Raw genomic sequence first — 20488 nt, forward strand, 5'->3', positions numbered from 1 at the left:
TGGAGCACACAAACTTAATCACTGCACCACGGGTGCCGGCCCGAGTCACTGTTTTTGAGCTTTCTGCTCCCTTTATTTTCAATTATGTCACCTCTGTTTTCTTGGCTGTATACTGCTTGCATTGGATTACTCATTGTTTCTTGAATACATCATGCCATTCCATGAATTTGCATTTAATTTCAATGCCAGGAAAAGCTTGCTGCTTCTTTCCATCTTCTCTTTATCACTTCAACCTTCAAAACACTACTTAAAAGTCACCTCTTCTTTGAGGTCTTCCCTGATTGCAGCCAGGTAAAATTTATCCCTACCACTTGTGTTCTTGTGGCATTTTGTATGTGCTGCCACTACTGTAGAACTACTCACTGCTTAAGTCACGTGTCTGTTTTTTTTCTATTTCCCTGCTCCAATTTTGCCATGTTTGTGACTTCCTTGTTTAGCCTTCATATTCCTCGTACCACATTCAACACTGATTTACAGGAGCCTACAAGATTTAGGGGCCTAAAACTCTCTAGTTATTTAATCATTCCATCCTCTGTAGTAGGAAGGACTTATATAGCCTCAAAATGTTTGAGGAGTCACTCTGAAGGTCTCTCATGAGTCCTCAGCTCAGCTGTTCCACAGGTCTGTCTTTGTAGCTGCTTATTGCACCTTCCAGCCCCTGTTCTCAGGTTACCTTGAACAATCTTATCAGACTCACACAAAATGCAGAGTTCCTGTCTGCACAGAGGCCACAGCTTGTCCAGCCCCACTCTGAGAGAGCAGAACATTTGTAGCTTCTGGCAAATTTAGAGCATAGGAGAAGCAGAAGGCATGGGGAAGGAAAAAGGAAGGGCCAAACCAACCTTCACCAGTGATCTAAAGATCTCCACCTCCTAGAGACTGCTGTGCTCTTAGGGCAATGCTTACTTTATTAAATATAAGATTGAAAATTCTAAGGTGAATAATTTGCTTTGCATTATTTCACCACTGTTTGAACTTCTCCAGACAAGGAAAGACTATCTGTTCTACATTTGTGTGACAAAGGGGAGATGCTGATGGCTTCCCTCCTCCCACAAAACAATCTTAAAGGAGGGTGAGTGTCAAGGAGCCTTGCTGTTGGTGCAACCATGAATATCTGGTAACTTTTAAATGAAATTTTCTCTTTAAAAATAGCTTTCATTCTACTTCACCAGAAATTCTGTAACAAATCAATCCTTAGAGCAGTATCTCACAATTCTTGGGCATTATTCTCTATGTCCTTTCTCAGCGCACATGTATGGTACGATGGTTAATAGAGAAATGTATAAAATAATTTTGACTCTCAAGATGCTTTTGCAAGCTGGTAGGGTCTCAATGCCATGTACACAAAACAGATTAAAATTTATTGAGCATTCATTCCAGTACTTTTTCGTTTACATTATTTCATTTTAAATTTCCTTAAAAATTTTCAAAATAAGTACTTTATCCACAATTTACGTATGAGAAAACTAAGACTCAGAGAAGTTAAGTAATTTCTGCACAGCTGGTAAGTGGGGAAAGCCAGGCTTAGTCTGTAGGCTTTTCTGTCTCCAAAGCCCATGCACTCTGACTGCTATATGTTGCTGATTTTATTATTAGTTAAAAATAAATGACATAAGAATTTCAGGGAATTACTGTACAAAAATCTTGTTTTTGTCCCTACCATATAGACATAGAACATTAAAGTACATATGATCTCATTAAATCTTAACAATAACTCTATTAGATGTGTATTTTTCTTTTCAGTTTTATAGACAAGAAATCTGAGACAAAGAGAGATTAAGTAAAATGTCAAAAATCTACAGATTTTAAGGAGTGGAAGCCTGTATTTGAAACCAGATCTTGCTAAGGCTAGAGGACCCATTCTAAGGAGAGTGGTTACCTTGTCTTTACAAAACTGGTATTCCCATTTGTCAGTGTCAGATAGTTAAATGTAGGATTCATTAGAAATTAAGTTTGTGTGGCATTGTGTTTCATGTACTGTTTTGATTGTGTGTTCTTATAAAATTATTTTGTCGTATGACATACATGTGTGCTTGTGTGTAAGAAAGATTTAGATTATGTGTGGCTGCTCGTCATATCTGACTTCCTATTAAGCCAAATTAACTTTTATTGTCATAGATATCATAGTGAGCTTGTATGTATGAAAGACATGAGTTCTTTGGCAGATTTCTGTCTAACTCAATATCTTTTATTTAGTTTGTTGCATATTTTATATTCAATCAAAATTAACTTCTGCATTTATTAGGTCACATAGAGTGTTTATTTCTATATATCAAGGCATGTCTATGTATGTGATTTTTTGGCACGTTTTCACCATCTATGACTGTACTCCCTAGTGAGTGTAAACACATCAGTGCCTCTCTTCAAGCAATTACAATCCATTATCTATTTTAATTTTACAACAAATATTTTCAAAATGGAATCATTCCTATTACCGGAGGTTAAACTATAATTTGAGTTTATCTGCTTCAGACTAAAATCAGCACAGCAGTGCATCGCCTTTGTGATACTAGGAAACATTGTGAAATCTTCTTTCCCATTGGTTTTCTGCACAGAGAAATCCATTCGTTTAACAGGGACAGAGGAAATGAATTTCATATCTATTATTGAAGTATAAAGGAGAGAGGGAGGATGCGTAATAGATTTATCCGTGACACAAGTGTATCCAGTGAAAGAATGGGTTGCCGAAAGGTCTTCTCCTCGTTAGGAAAAGGGAATCATTCTAAGCAAGAGTTGCAATAATTTGTCCCCCACAAAGATAGGACATTGAAAAAGGAAATGCCCTCTAATTTTCCAGTTTATTCAATTACTCATTTTTAGAAGAAACTCTTATTTTCCTACCAATTGGCCATTCAAAAAGAATTACATTTCAGTATTCTTGTAAGTCAGTTTTATTTAAACAATGTGAAATACCATCAAAGAACTTATAATTTTCCTCTAAGGAACAAGTGCAATATAAAAATTCTAACACTGTTGTTATTTTTAGAATTTATCTTTATTTAGCATTTTGCTGTCTCAAGTCGTTTCACAGCTGTTACAACTAGGAAACAGACTAAAAAATTCCATCATTTTTCTAGATTAAAACTAGAAGTTATATGTTAGAGGTGGAGTATTCTTCAAAGTGCAGAACTCTATACTTTTAATTTTAAAAATCCCGTCCTTCTTTATGCCTATCAATATTTTGGAACTAAGGTTATTTCTGTATCACCATATGTTTGATTTTCAAAGCAAGAGTTTGTCATTTTGGCCTCATCACAGTCTTTACACATAGAATATGTTGTTGGAAATTTTGTCACTAGAACCTTCGCTTTTTTAAATTCAGCATCATAAATCCTTCTGATTCTCCCACTACAACTCCTTGCTTTCACTTTTTCTTAATATTTCTTTGAAAGGTGTTTCTTCTCTTCACTTCTTTGGCCATATCCCAGTCTCTCTTTATGTTCAGAAACCACGCTCAGTTCTCTTTGAAACCACGCTCAGTTCTCTTTGAACTAACCTATGTTCACTGTTTGTTTATCTGTGTTTTCTGCGCATTTCAAACTTTCTTACTTTTACTTCTTGGGGAAACGTGGATTTGCATTTCATCAGGCCTCCCTCTTCCATGCTTTTTATTCGATTTTTCCTTGCTGATATTGATGAGTCTTTTTTCTCCTATCCTCCAATGCATTTTCCCATCCCTTCCTTTGTCTCTAGTTGCATCTGAGATCTGCCCACTTTCAAGATATTAGCTCGTCCCAATAATTGGAAGACAAGAAACAATTCTTCTTGTCACCATTGTGTATGAATGGGATTTAATAACTAAATCTGATTACAAAAATGATATTTTATACTCATTTTTTCTTTATATTATATCAATGTATTTGTTTAGGAAAATTTTCATATTAATTTTTTAAAAATCTGCTCTTTGCTATTTATCTGTGCTAGTAATCCTTTTATCATGGATTATAAAATTCATTGGCAACAAGAGATTTATACGTTTTACATTAAACTTCCAGGTATTCAACATTATGCACAGATAAAATTAGTTAACATTAAAAAACATTTTGAAATTAACACCTATAACAAACAGTCTATAAATATTTTCAGGGACTGGCCCCATGGCCGAATGGTTAAAGTTCCACATGTTCTGCTTCGGTGGTCTGGGGTTCACAGGTTCGAATCCTGGGCGTGGAGCTACTTCACTCATCAGCTGTCCTCTGGAGGCATCCCACATACAGAGTAGAGGAAGATTGGCACAGATGTTAGCTCAGGGCCAGTCTTCCTCAGCAAAATGAGGAGGATTGGCGGCAGATGTTAGCTCAGGGCTAATCTTCCTCAAAAAATAAATAAATAAATAAATAAATAAACTTAAACTCTTAACTTAAAGAGTTATAGGATTTCATATGTTCCATCACTTCAGGAAGATTTTAGTCAATTGAAAAGCATGATTATAAACAATGGATAGAATCAATGTGAGGGGAAATATAGGAGGAAAAGAATAAAGCAATAGTAGGATTAGCTCACAGAAATATTTTCTGTATAGGCTTGTTCAGTTGCTTGGATTGGCCACAAATCTACCTTTGATCTATTTAGCAGCTAAATTAAAGGAAACAGCATCCTCAGCTGTAAGATGAGTGTTATCTATAGAAATTAAAAAAAAAAAAAGCAACAGTTTCTAGTAGGAATCATAGTTTTTCTAGATACTTTAGACCTGCAGGAATTTTCTCATAGTTCTCGTGAAGGCACACTGTGTAATATAGTGGGTGAGCAGTAACCCTATAATAAACACGATAAAGCCATTTCTTATGATACATGTCAGTATATACCAAATAGATAACTCCAATGTGAATTTCAATAACAGCAATTTTAAGAGGTGCTAAAGCATTACATTTGTAGTTAGAATTAGTTCTTTCATGGTCTGGTCAGATTGAGATGTAAAATTTAGACTAACTGGCCTGAGTATTGGATGCACTGTATGTCATTTAGGCAATCCTACATAAATATTATTTCTTTCCACTAGAATTTTGATAAGGATTAGATAGCAAAGAGTACAGACTTTGTACTCTTTGGCAAGAACGTGAGGTTCAGAAATCAGCTGTGGCTCAGACGGATTATCTAGAGAGAATGTAAAGTTGAAGTTTCTGTAAATTAACGTGCCTAAATCAGACCCCTGTCTGAATAGATGGCCCCAACCCCCCCTAGTCATGAGAATGGGTTTAGAAAGGATGAGTGCGAAGAGTGAGTCTTTTGCAAAAGCATTTCAGAATTCACTCCAAAGGAGATGATTAGAAATTAAGGCCTTGAAGTTTATCTCTGTGCTATCTGTGACTCCTGCTGTGATAGCTGGTGCCTGTTTCAGGACGTGCAGAATATGGGCTCATTGCAAGGAATTTGAGAATCCCAACATTCGTTCTCTAGTGTCTGTAGGTAAGTCATAAAGGCAAATTCGATTGGCACACTGTGGTGCATTCTTCTATATGGTCTTTTTTCAGGTAAAGATAGACCACACCTTTTTCTCTGAGCCTGGCCATGATAATCATTTTCACGAAAATATTCAGAGCAGTTATTTCTAATCACCTACCATATCTACAGATAAAACTTGAAGAAGCATTTAAATAATGCTTACTTTTAAGCAATTTATCTTCCTACTGAACAGGTTAGGACACCTGTATTTAATGTATCAAAAAAAGTAAGGGATAATATGTTAGCAGTTTTTGGAATTATTTTGGCGAGGAAGATTGGCCCTGAGCTAACAGCTGTTGCTAACCTTCCTCTTTTTTTATTTTCTCCCCAAAGCCCCATACGTAGTTGTATATCCTACTTTTAAGTTGTTCTAGCTCTTTTCTGTGGAATGCTGCTACAGCATGGCTTGATGAGCAGTGCGTAGGTCCAGGCCCAGGATCTGAACCGGCAAACCCCAGGCTGCTGAAGCAGAGCATGAAACTTAACCACTCGGCCACGGGGGCAGCCCCTGGGTAGCAGTTTTTACTAAGCTGTATAGAGAATGCTTCAGATGGCCTACATTTCTATCCCTGCTCAGGGGCTTCACATAAGGATGGACTACTCTCCCCTGCACGTCACAGCTGCCTTATGGATGCCCTTTCATCCTTTGGGTCAAAGCTCAGAGATTCACTTGCTCTACAAAGCTTCTGACATCACGGACTTCATTCTCTCCCTGATGTGTGGTACTACATCCTGCACTTTCCCTTCACGTCACTCATCACAGTTTGCAATTGTATATTTCTGTGATTATTAATTTTTGTCTACATACTTCTGTCCACACATGCTGACTGTGTCCATTCCCCTTCTGTCATCTAGATACTTAACGGTACTGGCACACAGTTATTCAGATAGTTGTTGATTGAATAAATGGATACATGAATGAATGAACAAATGAAGTAGCACTAAAATTCTCATCTAGTCCAACAAACTGTGATTTAATTTATTAAACTTAGTCATCATTTAATAAGTGTTTTGACTCAGAGTTATTACGCATAAAAAGTAGAATTAAGTTTTTCCTGATTTATATAGGTCTGTACTACATTTTATAACAGGTTGTTTTACTTTGTATTTTCTTTTCTGTTCATTATATTCTGTTTTTAGTTTTGGACATGTAATAATGATAATAATCCTTATACCTTGAGGTTAAAATTTAAGGCACTTGAACTAATTAGAATACAACTATGAACTCAGAAGCCAGCAAACAAACAAAAAATACAGAAAGACTTGAATTCATGTCTTAGATTCTGTTCCTTTTACCCCTCGTTGTGCCTTGTCTATCTGACTTCCTAGACCATGCCCATCGAATTCCAGGTTGGATGGGCGTAGCAAAAAGTGATAGCCTCAGATCATGGGAAATAACATTTTAAAATTCCTTGAAATAATGCACACTCTAACCACGATATAGTCTCAGGGTTCATTCGGTGCATGGTGAGTACCTTGCACATCAGTGACCCTGAAGAATCGCTCTTTTAGGACGTTGTATTGACCACCATGAAATAGTGGGAAGAGATCAAGTGTGTGTGTGTGTGTGTGTGTGTGTGTGTGTGTGTGTGTGTACACCTTGGGAGAGAAAGGAACTAAATGTCAGTAAACTGATTGTAAATCATGAGCTTCCGTTGATTTAAACACTCCTACAGAACAGAAACTTTATATTTTTGACATCTGTGAAAAACTAGATTGTGTATTGATTGAATGGCGTTTGCTTTTAGTTATTTGGAAAAATAAATAACTTGTAGCACCTTATTCCCCATGAAGATGAATAAATTAAAGCATAGTTCTAGTTAGATACTAAAAGTCAGTTTTCTGGGAAAACATATTTCATGAGCATAGACCTACCTCTTTCACTTTATATAAATATATAATAGTGGAATGTGCACTATCTTTCATTATTTGAATTTAATTTTTAAAATTTTTTCAGTTTTTCTTTTAGGTTGTTATAGTTGTGTATGGAGAATTTTTCTGTTTCAGTTTAACTGAGTTTTATTGGTTTAATTCATCACAATGAATAGTTCTTGTCACTCTTGATTCAAGCCTATGGATATAATTTTCTCTGATAATATTTTAGTAGCTGTTATCTATATGTCATGCTTTTTATGCTTTCACATTACTCATTTTAAACCATGATTAGACTTAAACTTTAACCTAAGATGGCTATTTGTGCATCTGTTTCTTTGTCTAGCAACTTACATTTTACCATTAAAAAGTTTCATTCCGACTTGAGGCATATGTGAAACATGGCAAAGCTAACTAAAGTTTATAGCTGAAGGAAAAATACTGTGTGAATGTACATTTGTCTGTATGAATATCTGTGCTTGAAGTATTGGCAGAATGGTAGAAGGAAATATTTTGCAACTCTGAAGAGACTTACATGAATCATAAACATAAAGTAACCCATAGGAGAGCAAATTATTAGAGGTACACGAATTAGCTTTGAGGACAGCCATTCATATTAGTTATTTATTGTCAATAAAGATATGCTTTTTATATAAGGAAGAAAGAATAAATTTTACAACAATTTCTGACGATATTCTCCATGCCCCCCCCCCAAACCAAATAAATTAGGATAGCTGTATAGGCAAGAGTATAGAATTGTTTATTATAACAAAAACAGAAACAATCTAAATGCTCATCAACAGTGAATGATAATTGGCAGCCTTTTTTAAAAAAAGTAATACTTCTATTACATATTACAGTTGTCCAGTAAAAAAAGCAAGATTAGAGACTGACCTTGTGGCCTAGTGGTTAAGTTTGGTTTGCTCTGCTTTGATGACCTGGGTTCAGTTCCTAAGTGTGGACCTAGACCACTCGTCAATGGCCATGTTGTGGTGGTGACCAATATACAAAATAGAGGAAGACTGGCATGCATGTTAGCTCAGGGCAACTCTTCCTCCAGCAAAACGAGGAAGATTGGCAACAAGTGTCAGCTCAGGGTAAATCTTCCTCCACACACACAAAAAAGATAAGATTATATTTTAGAAAAAAAATTGTATATGTGTGTTCTTGTGAATGTATATTACAGAGATGTTTGTGCAACTGCCAGCTGTTTAAATCTAAGAAGAAGGGAAAAGTATGGCTCAGATTCTTAATGGTCTTTATCTCTGGGGGACAAAAGGGTAAATTTAGATGTACAGAGGCATTTCTTTATGTATAATTATTTTTTTAATGGGAGTATGAAGAGGAGCTTTTTTGCATTTTTTATTTCTGAGATTTTTTTTTTTTTTTTTTTTTTAGCACAAGCCAAGGAGACTCAGGATGTAGGACTGGCATTATTTAACATTTTAGTTTAGCTTTGATTGTGTCCTATAAAAGACACACTATGGGAATCAAACTTAAGAAAGAAAAGATAACTATAGTCTAGTAGGAGGCTGACAGAGCTTATAAACTAATGGGCTCCTTGAAATCAATGCCTTTGTAATTGTTACTTGTAGTGTCTCACTGGACAGAAACAGACCTCAGAGTTAAGTATGTCGTTATTGAAGACAGATTGAAGTAACTGGCTACCCAGAGGTTTATCAGTTAAAGATCAGTTTGGTGGAAATTTTGGATATATTAAAGTCAAGTAATTCTGTTGTTAAAAAAAATAGACAGTTTATATTTGTAAATACATGTTGAAAAAAGGAATTGGTGTAAGTCTTTAAATTATCTTCTAATTGTACAAATGCCCTCTGTATATACCATATTTACTCTTTGAAAGGTAATATTTTAAACTTATGAAATGTTTTATCCCCTAATCTCAAGTTCCTTCTACACCTCTCTTTGATATATGATGTATGAATGCCCGGAATCTAACAATAAAATTACAAATTTCTCCTGTCACTTGTTGAATGGGACCTGCCTTTGCATCTTTTCTTCCTGTGAAGTCCTTGAGTGGCACTAAACTCCATGTGAAATCTCTTTGTTGTATCTTTATTAAATTGTCACCAATTGTTATTTAAATAATTGGAATACAGATCTCAGCAAAACACAACCTTATCAAATACTTTATGATAAATAGTAAAAATAAATCTCTTAAGGATTAAAAATAATTTGTAAACTGTAAAAAGTATACATTTGAATTATAATTTGGTTTTATAATTAATATAAAATATTTATACTACCTGAACCTGTAATAATATCCTATTATAATGTGTTTTTGAATTCCCTTACTTGACGTAGTCTCAGGCTAAAGTGATAGGAATATGGTTAAAATAGGAAAAGACGTCATAGTGATCAAATATAAAGAGGATCTTTCAATATGTATAGATAACTATAGAATTAAAGAGCATGTCAGTAATAATAGCTAAGATTAAGCATGAAGATGAAGCCCTATGTATAAATGTTAATATTCTTGACTCTGTGTCAAGAAATATGTGAATTGGTCACTGGATTGGCTGTGGAAGAAAATTTGTCACCTACTCAGGCTAGGAAGGCTTTGTTCATTTTCTCCAAGGAATAACGTTACTTTCTTATAAAATGTCAAATATTCTTAACTAGAATAAGTGCATCAAGTCCTTTTCTGACATTTTCAACAGTCACATATCGTATGTGCAACAAATGACAACTCTGTATTAACTAACAGAAAGGCATACCCACCTCCTAAATTGCCAGCCGACTTTGATTAGTCCCAGTGAAGTTCACCCAGTTGTTTACTATCTCTGCCTATATGTGTAGACGTGTAAGTGTGTGTGTCGGGGGGAGTGGGGAATCTCAGAGAATAATTGGGAATGATGAAGGTAAAATTTAATGAACTGAATATGGACACATGAAACTTTTACTGTTATTTAAATAATTTAGTAGGCAAAGTTATTTATTTTTCCCTTCTAGAAGAGTAAAATTTGTTACATTAATCTAAGCATAATTTAATTTTTTCTTCCATCATGGAATGGGTTTATAATTATGTAACAAACTGTGGTGATTTGGACGATCAGTACCAAATTGCTGTTATGTAGGGTTCTATCACTATTTTTCAGGTGGGAGGATTGCTCTTAATGTTGTTTAAAGATACAACTATATAAAATAGAATTTATGTCTTGATTTATAATTTTTCATCTGTTGGTATATCTTGGTACATTGAAGGGTGATTGAAAATTACTGCTTCACACATCAGTATTTTTCACATATTTTTTCTGTCTTTTCTGAGCAACTCCTCTTTATTTTCTTTCTCCTAACTCCAAATACTGCTACTCTAGAAGAAAGAATTGAGACTCTAACATAACCTTTAAAATATGGGTGAGTTGAGTGAAGTTCATTGTCCAGTTCATAACTCTGTTGATGCTGTTTCCTAGAGTTTTATGGTTTGTGAAACGAGTCAGGACTGAGTTTAAAAGAGGTGGTGATGTTGGCTCTTCTTCTACAGCTGAAAATATAGAAGTATCAATGGTAAATCTTAGCCTGGAAGGAAAAACGTTACATTATTGAAAACCGTCAGAAGTCTTCTGTCCCTGATGTCTCTGAAATAACTATTAAAAGATCAGGATCAGTGCAGGTTGGAAGAACTGAAGAATTTGTGGAAGATAGATTTCATGAAGAAACACAATCAGGGTACTGAAGATTCCTTTCTACCAAAAGCCAAAAGTCTGCAAACCAGTTTTGGAAAAAACAAAATAGGGTCTCTTCTCAGAGGAATAGTAACCTTTCCAAATAAAAACCTGCCAGTGAGTCCATGCCTCTAGTTATTTGGAGAGAGAATAATGGTAACAATAATAAAAGGTTTTAGGGTAATCCCCAAAGCACCCTTCTCCTAGAAGAGATTATTCATTTGATGAGTTGTTTACCAATTAGTAACTTCCATTTTAGTTTAGTTTAGAAAGAGAGGAATTTTGGGCTGGCCCCGTGGCCGAGTGGTTAGGTTCGCGCGCTCCGCTGCAGGCAGCCCAGTGTTTCGTTGGTTCGAGTCCTGGGCGCGGACATGGCACTGCTCATCGGACCACGCTGGGGCAGCGTCCCACATGCCACAACTAGAGGAACCCACAACGAAGAATATACAACTATGTACCGGGGGGCTTTGGGGAGAAAAAGGAAATAATAAAATCTTTAAAAAAAAAAAAAAAAAGAAAGAGAGGAATTTTTAGAACCAAAGAGTTTAATAAGTCACATCTACTTTTACCTTTTTCCTACTGCTAAAATTTTCCTCATTTTATTTTTTCAGTGACTGTAATTAAGTTCTCCTCAGGCTTCTGTGATTAGAGGTTGTTTTCACCATTCAAAAAACAAACAGCTGCACTTATGCTTGTGTGAATAAAAGTTTTCTCAAGCTTTTTCTCCCTTCTTTCATTAAATCCATTTTGTGTGAAATTTTAAGTATTGTGCTACAGTATATCATAAAGGATATGCAAAAGCATTTGATTCAGGATAATTATTTAAGAACTAGTTTTTAGAGTCATCAGTATTTTTAAATCTTGCATTATAGTTTAGTTTTCTCACTTTTTGGTAAAAATTTTAAACTGAAATACCTTGGATTGTGTGTGCGCTAAAATGAAATGTGCTGTAGACACACCCTGAGTCATTAAAATTAATAGATAGGAATCGATTCATGGCTCATGTTCTAATCCTGGCTTAACATTGTGTCTATTAATGTTTGAACAGTACACACCTCTCCTTAAAATGTAATTCTGTATTTGTATGGAATAAATCTGGAAAGTAAGGGAATACCTCCCTAATTTACACCTCTCACGGAAAAAAAGCTGTTTTTCAATAAAATGGCAGTAACAGAATGAATTATAAGAAATAGAGCAGGGATCATTTGTAGTGCAGATTTTCATATTTATGCATGATTATTATGGTTTTATAAATTTAACATAGTTTTCAAAGCTGATTTTGAAATTTAAACAAATAGTGTAACTCTTTCCAAATCTAACATTTTAATGTTGGTACTTAGTTCTTCTCAAGTTAATGCAAAAAGTATCTATGTTCTTTGACTGAAATAAAAAGAATAACTATGAAGAAACTGGGTTCAATTTTTAGACGTAAGTTTTATTTGGGTTGGAGTTGATATTTACATTCCATCTCAATTTTTCCCCTCCATAACTACTGATTTTTGTTAATTAGAATAATGAATTTAGTCCATTTCTGAAGTACCCTTTTTTATTTTTAAAAATTGAAATTGATTTTAAATGTGTAAGGTTTTATGAACTAGAAAAAACAATTAGCAGATTTTTAATAAAGGGAGTCTGTGTGTTTGTGTATGTATATACAGAAATACAAGTACTGACTTTATACATGTTTATCTTTGAAGATTTAAAAGGTGTTCCTAATTTTTTACACAAAGGCATGAATACGGATGTGGTTGCAAAATACTGGGTGATGAAATATATTGCCATTCTCTGCTTTTCTGCAAACTCTTTATTTTTATAGTGGCTGTATGCTCAGACTTTGAGAATATAAGAAGTGAAGTACCCTGAAAAGTATCACATGATGGCACTGTTTCCATTTCCACATCCAATATTATGAAATAAAGCTATAATAAACTGGTATTAAGAATGGGGTATAATGCCAATGTATTTTGTATAATTTATGTAAAATAAAAATCTAACCACTAAGGTTATTAATACAGATACTAAAGCGGAGTTAGATTTTCCACAAAGTATTTTGTAAAAGTTTGTATATTTATCATGTCTACAATTTAGATCACAAAGAAACAATTTATCTAGGATGCTAGATATTTCAATAGAACAGAAAGCAGTTTCATTAAATACTTGAGTTGCTTTATGAATTATTTTTTATAAATAGCATATTTTCTATTTCAGTTTTATTTTGGAAGAATAATCCTGTATCACACACAAGATTTAACTGTTGTAGCTATGACCATTCACTCAGAAATATGCAAAGAAAGTGTAGAAATAAAGCTAATACAAAGAAAGTACATGGATCAAAGGTTGAAGGGATCAAGCATAATTTTAAAGTGAACAAAATTCAAGTGTGGTCAACCTGAATGTTTAAATGGTTCATTAATCTGAGGAAAGTAGATGTTAAATGGTGTGTAATTTCAAATACCATAGTTTATTATGGTAAACAGTCTCTCCTAAATAACAAGAATGACAAAAATGGTATCAAGTGATTATCATCTCAAGTATGAAAGTACAATAATTTTCCATTCACAACAGAGAAGAAAAAGATTGATCAAAACATGATGTGATATATATTGAAGTATAACTTATGTGGATGTGTATATTTAAAGATTAACCAAGCATTGATATTTCACCAAGTTTTATCCTTAATGAATTAACAATAGCAGATCTCGATGCATCTTCCCAGTGGCATGAGTGTGGTGAAAAAATACAAAGCTGTAGGGAGATGAACTGATGCTTCCTAGTGATGATGAAGCTAATGGCCAGAAATTAGAAGTGCAGCAAGTGAGTGCTTTGAGAATATTTTAAAATATTGTCAGTTTTGTTTGTTTTCATCTGACAGAAAAAACAGAGCTTGCACAATGTTCCTTTTAGTTTATCTCTGAACTTGACTCAGGGAAAATCTATGTGTAGGAGGTTTTCCTACTGTCATTCTTTTAAAAATGAATATCTAAAATCATCATGCATATAAACACACTACAAATATTTGTCTTCATAAAATGCCATAAGTCTTATACATACTGTGCATAAACCTTAAACCTTTAATCATAAAAGAAACAAATACCTCCAACAAAAATGTGTGTGGAAGATAGCTAAGTGCTCTGATATCATTTTGAATGGTTTTTCACTTCCAACTTTACACAAATAGTTGCATTCTTATTATGGAGATACGAAGTGTCTTATCTTAGTAATCCATCTTGAAACAAGTCTCTCTTACCTTATAGTTTCAAGGATACATTGGTGTCCTATCACCTCTTTTGTGAAAGTGACAGTTTGCGTAATATTTTTCACCAAAGGAGAAAAATTTAAATTGTGACATAGAGGAAATTGTTGAAAAATTTCTTAATGATATACTGATAAAAAGTATTCATAAATCTTTACTGTAAAAGAGAAAATATCCCCTGCAAGAATCTGTTCATTTGTCTTATATGAGAAGAGGGAGAAAAGAACCCCAGCATACTGAAATAGGAGATTTCCATGTTCACTGTATTTCACCATGCAAATTACTTGCAATTTCCAAATGCCAGTGTTACTTTTCAGGACAAATTTCACACAAAAGGAATTCAGTGATTATTCATCCAGTTTAATTAATTCAATTAAATAAGTCTGATGCTGTCAGGTGTTCTTTTAATAATTGAATCAACATGCAGATACATAATAAGCATAAAAGCGTTTCTATGGCTGCAGTTAATTTAGATCCAAAAGAATCTGCTGTTCCTCTGCATTTGATATAGATTATTCTATAATATTTCAGTAATGGGTTGCACAAAGGCTGGCTTTTAATTCTTTGCTTTCTCGAATGTCTTTATATATAATGGTTTAAAACAGAAGGTGTTCAAGAGAGGGTGACCTTTTTTCCATTACCATGGTTCCTGTCATTAATGCATTATAATTTTCTTTAGAAGTCTGGAAAAATGTGTATGTGTGCAGTACGTAGCAGGTATGAATCAAAGCGTGTTAGTGAAAGTTTGGAATTGTGTTATTACTTTTAAAAAGAAAAGATTCATAGGACTCATTTTATTGTTCTCAATATGTATTTATTTTTCTTACTATGAGCAATTAAACTGTTTTTACGTATTATTCTCACGAGACTTAAAAATTTGGGTTTTCATATTATAACAGTAGTCATCTTACTGATATTCCAAAAACATGTATTATAACTAAAATAAAAAAGGAAGTGGTTCTTGATTTTGGTTTTTGCATAGTGGTAACCTCATATACAACATAAAATTATAAAAGGATATTAATCATATATAAAGATAAAAGATTGGGGTAAATGATTTACTTCGAGTTCTCAGCAGTGCTTGATGTCATAATTATTGTAAATATTAATTGCTGTGCTAAAAATGTAAGCAAGCCCATTTTGTATTAGATGAAAAATGAAAATAGACTGTGTACTGGTAAATAGATAATCATACAAAAGTAATTGGGGTTTTAAAACCCCAATCTATTCTGCCAGCATGAGCTCGTTTGCATGTTAATCACAAGAGTGATTTCCTACTTCACAAGGAAGTCCACACTCTTTCATAACCACTTTTAATTGCATTTAAAATGATTCAGGTTTGTAACATTAGAAATGAAGGCGTATCTGTGTCAAATTAATAAAAATGTCCCTGAAAATCTTTATAGACTATAAATACTCAAATATTTTAAGGACTTCTATTTTTAATTGGAATATGTAGAGGCCCATTACATATTTTGAGTGTTATTAATAATAGCATAGCTATGGTATAATGTGCCAATTTTAAAAGATCACATAAAAATAGAGTGTTTTATTATATTTTCAATTATGTGGAAATTTTTCTAATTTTAATATGCAAATACTTATGCTGAAACTTAATTTTAAAATTTTACAATAAAATATGCGTTTACAGTGAAAGAATGTACCACTGAAATTTTGTAGATTACTTTTTTTATAAATTCTCATGGCAAATGACTTCATCGTTCAATCTTCCTTAGGTGCACACATTCTGAATATTAAATTTTTACTAGCAGTAAGTTTTTCAATAACAACATTTAATCCTGAAAGTTATTAACTATTTTCAGCTGTGAGTATTATTTTAGTATTAACTAAAAATCATTTTATTACTAACAGTAAATATTAAAACTATTATTTAAAAACTATTATGGAATAAGAAAATGTGTCAAACCAAAAAATATTTCTTCATTTTTAATAATTGTGAGTGTCGTCTGTTTCCAGGACCAATGTAAATGATATTTTAGTGTTCACATCATGAAATCTCTGTGACGTACTCAGCATTATACAATAAATAAATGTCAGAGTTGAGGCAAAATCATTGATTTGCAGAACATATGAAAGGACTGCTGTTGGTAAATTCACCAAGATTACAGTCTTATCAATTACAAAGATGCAAAAACTAAAATCTAGTCAGAATGTTTACACACATACATATATTTATATACTTATTTGATGAAAAGTTTGATGGTTAAAGCAAAAGCACTCACAATTTAAAAGAGAGTGTATTTGCTTTCATCACCAGGTGTTCTTTCTAATATAAATGACCAAGATGATGTTTCCATAACATAGCTTGAGGTGCTCTGGAGATTAAAACTACCAAAACAGATCTATTAAATTTTTCATGGAGAGGGTCCACAAGGGATAATAAGCCAATATTTCTTGTCCCATATTCCAGATGTTTTATGTAATTCTGCATCTTTCTAAACTAAATCGTAGCTTTTCCAGAAAAAAACGTACTATAGAGACTGAGATGAAAGGCAAGAGCTGTTGAAATGTTAATTTTACTATCTGCTGTTGAGGTCTGCTACCTTTTTGCATTTTTTTCTTACTCCCAGTAGCTCAGTTCTGTTTTATGAATGTTGTGGTATTTCAGTTATTTGAAGTTTGGAAACTAGGAGCATGACTTTGACTTAACAAAACAGCGTGTCGCATGGTCTATGACAATGTGATAGGTGAACTTTATCTTAATGTTCCCTCTTTTACCTTTAGTGTATTAAGAATGATTTAAATATTTTTGTGGTCTTCAGAAACATAATAATGAACATAGTTTTTTTTCTTTTTTGAGGTTTTAAAATTATAGACAATTAAGGAAGAATGTAATTGATGAAAATTACCCTGTTTCTTTCATGTGTTGAGTTTTTTTTCTAGGTTTGGTTTGTTGCTACGATCCCCCATCATGAGTCCGATGCAGAACGTTTTCTGAAGCATTACTTTCTTTCAGGATTAGCTGGGTGAGTGTTAGCAAGTTGTAACCCTTCTAAGATGATAGGCCTGGGAGAGATTTCTTGATTCTTCTGTAGCAAATTCTTGCTTCGCTATAGTCATGTATAACTTTTTAAGTCATATATTCCTTTTTATGAGTACATAACTGTTTGTGTGACGGTGTTCATTTACACATCTTTGTGTAAAAAGAGTTCCTGTTTTTGTTTTTTTGAATGTTTTGCTCTTTAATGTACTCAGAGTAAGATGCTGTTTTGTTTATGGTTACCTAGAATTCAAGCTGATTAATACAAACCTCCTTTACAAGATGGGGATTCTTACACTATTTTATATTTTATGTAGTAATTGAATATAATTGAGTTTATGTTTTGGAAATAGTTGGTTTCTGCCTCGAATCCACAGCCTTAATTTTTTTTTCCAGCAGGTTTTTCACAATAAAAAAAGCAATCACCTTGGGCATCTGAATCTAAATAGCAACTGGTAGTGTCTAGTCTGTCTAGTCAATTCAGTCAAAAAACTCTAGCAATTGCTCCTTCATTCCCAATACTATTTAAATAAAACCATTTAAACCCAATGATTTCATTAAAGAAATACTAGTAAAGCAATCTTTTTATTTGTGTTAGGGCTATTAGAAGAAACTACACGATGATGGTTTCTTCTGATCCCACAAAACCATTTTATGTAATTGCTTGGTTTCACTTGAATTTGTGAAGATGGTGATTCAATAAGTTGGGGACTGAGTAGCATGTATTATGATGGTATCTGTGTGTTGCTACATTATCTGGAAAAAGTGTGACTTATAGTCAATTCACTACATGTATAGACACATGAAGGAACACATAGAAAAGAATAGCCCTTGTATTGGGGTGTGAAAAAACGTGCCAAAACGGATGACACAAATATTTTCTTTGATTACTTTCTATATCACCCAATTGAATGCTTATCATATGTGTAGTTTAACTTTGGACCTCAAATTCAGATCTATACATTTTTGATTCAAATTTGCTATCTGGGTTCTCATTAAGAAACTTTTGTGGAAAATGATTCTTCCAAGTGCCTCACATGTCTTTGTACGGATAAAACTTAAAGGCGCCTCTTAACCACAGGTGATTCTGAAGTTGGTGGCGTTTGTTGATATTACTTCTTGAAGTTTACAGTTTAAATGTTGATTTTTGTCACGTTAATTTTGTAATTAAAATGTTGCTCCTTTGTGTTTGGACCCTCACTGTTGCAACACCACCCAACAGAATTAAATGCCTGCAAATTTAACTTTCTCTTATAAATATCATTGAAATCATATGAGGTTCAAGGATCTCTTAGACATTTCTGTTTTTGGATAAATTATCTCCTTTCATAAAATATTTGAATTTTAATTAACGCCCAAACTTAACATCGAAACTATCCTTAAAGTTAAGCTAAGTGCTTCATGTACTATAGTTAAAACTTCTGTCTTTTAAAAAAATTTCTCATGGTTGAGAAAATAAATTATATCTTCGCTTATTTTTAGCTTATTTATCTGGAAATCACAAACAATTATTTAACATTGAACAATCACATCCAACACCTTATGAATGACACCATTTTGTTATGGATCTATCTTTATTTTTCTTCTTAAAATCAAGTAAAGTTGAAATCCTTAGAATTTACGTATATTTTTTAGTAGCAGCCAAGACATTAATTGGCAAGGATGATGTTGAAAGTTAGAACATGATATAAAATATGCCTAAACTCATTTTTTCCCAGCTCAAAAAGACAGCTTCTTTATTTTACAGTGGCCTTCTAAAGGGTGAGTATTATCAAGAATAGTATTGAGTATGTAGCAAGAACATATACTTATGTTTGGGAACAAACAGGAATGATTGAGTAAATGTAGATAGATAGAAGATAAATAATATAAAGATAGATAGATGAATAGATATCTCCAGGATTGTTAAAAACAAAAATATCTAACAATGTATCTATGTGGATAATTTCCCTCCTATGAATATCACATATATTTAAAAATAATTGCTAAAAAAATCATGGTAGTCGGTGTTGATGTTGCCTAACAACTAATTATAGTAATCATAAATAATAGTGCATCTATCCATCAGTTAAATTCCATTTCTCTACTTGAGAGGAGGGCTTGTTTGCATTTTATTTTCCAGGTCTCACTTTTTCTTCCTAACTTGAAGAACTACAGATAAATGTTCACTCCCTCGTTAGTTCACTAGACCATTTTTCAGGAATCTTTTCCCATTCTTCACCTTTATGGTTTATAGTCTGACTGGATCAGCTGCCAGGCCAACGCTACATTTTATAGTCTGCTCATAAACTTACCCACCTGGCTGCAGTTTTGACTGCTCACAGGAATCACTGCCAAAGTCTCCTAGATTCTTATGACTAGTTTGGAAGCTGATTATCAGGAATTTAGAGTTCTATTTCTGTCCTGAGACTTGACCTCCTTTACGCTTCATTTTGCACCTTGATAAAATGGGTGACTAAGTCCTTTGAGACTACAGGATTCCATGCCAAAGGCTTTAGATAAGTGCAAGGTGGTGCTGCTCATTGATTCACAAAGTTTTGTAAGATGTTATTGCTATTACTTGTATAACTTAAAGAGGCGTCTTGAACTTGGAAACACTGACAAAAACTTCCATTTTGACTATTCCTTTTATTCCCTGAAATTGAAATCAGTAAAGGCTTTCAGTAGTTTTAAATGGAAATTATTATGCAAGCAATAGAGTCACCTAAATCTCCAAAGTTGCTTGCAATATTACGGTATTACACATGACAATATTTAAATAATAATCCTGAAGTACCTTAACATAAAATTTTGTTCAGTATAGTTTTAGGCATAGCGTATTATATGTTAATTCCTTGAAAACAGGCTTTCCTAATCATTGGATCTTTGCATATTTTACCTTATTATAACATTTATAAACACATTTACTTATAAAAAGTTTAGGAAAGACTTTAGATAAATACCTAGAAGTTAGATAAATACCTGAGAGAGTTAATTAAAAGGTCAAATGATACTCATTTTTAAAGCTTTGAATATCTATTGTTAACTGGTCTCAAAAATTTAGCCACTGGTACAGCTTGATTGATATGTGCATCTTGAACTTCTGTTTGTTTCACCTTAAAGTTATTTCCTGTCCACTCTGACTATTTCTATCAAAAGTCAGTCCTCTCAACAGCCCCTTTTGTAACCGTATTCTTAGTTCATTTCCTCTATCCTAGCATTGAAGATAAACTTTAGGGAAATAAAAAAGAGTTTTCA

General features: G+C 33.4%; 1 protein-coding gene across 17 annotated transcripts in view; it reads left to right on the forward strand.

The window, feature by feature from the left end:
- FOXP2 (forkhead box P2) overlaps nt 1-20488 on the forward strand; it is a 522105-nt gene that overhangs the window by 196142 nt on the left and 305475 nt on the right. Inside the window, exon 4 of one of the 17 annotated variants that reach the window (XM_070493287.1) lies at nt 17143-17237. The exons of the other annotated variants lie outside the window; for them this stretch is intronic. The gene's annotated coding sequence lies outside the window, so the exon portion shown is untranslated. The remainder of the gene's footprint in view (nt 1-17142; nt 17238-20488) is intronic. 17 annotated transcript variants of the gene reach the window in all.

This window comes from Equus asinus, chromosome 1 (genome assembly GCF_041296235.1).
Source record: "Equus asinus isolate D_3611 breed Donkey chromosome 1, EquAss-T2T_v2, whole genome shotgun sequence".
Taxonomy (NCBI): domain Eukaryota; kingdom Metazoa; phylum Chordata; class Mammalia; order Perissodactyla; family Equidae; genus Equus; species Equus asinus.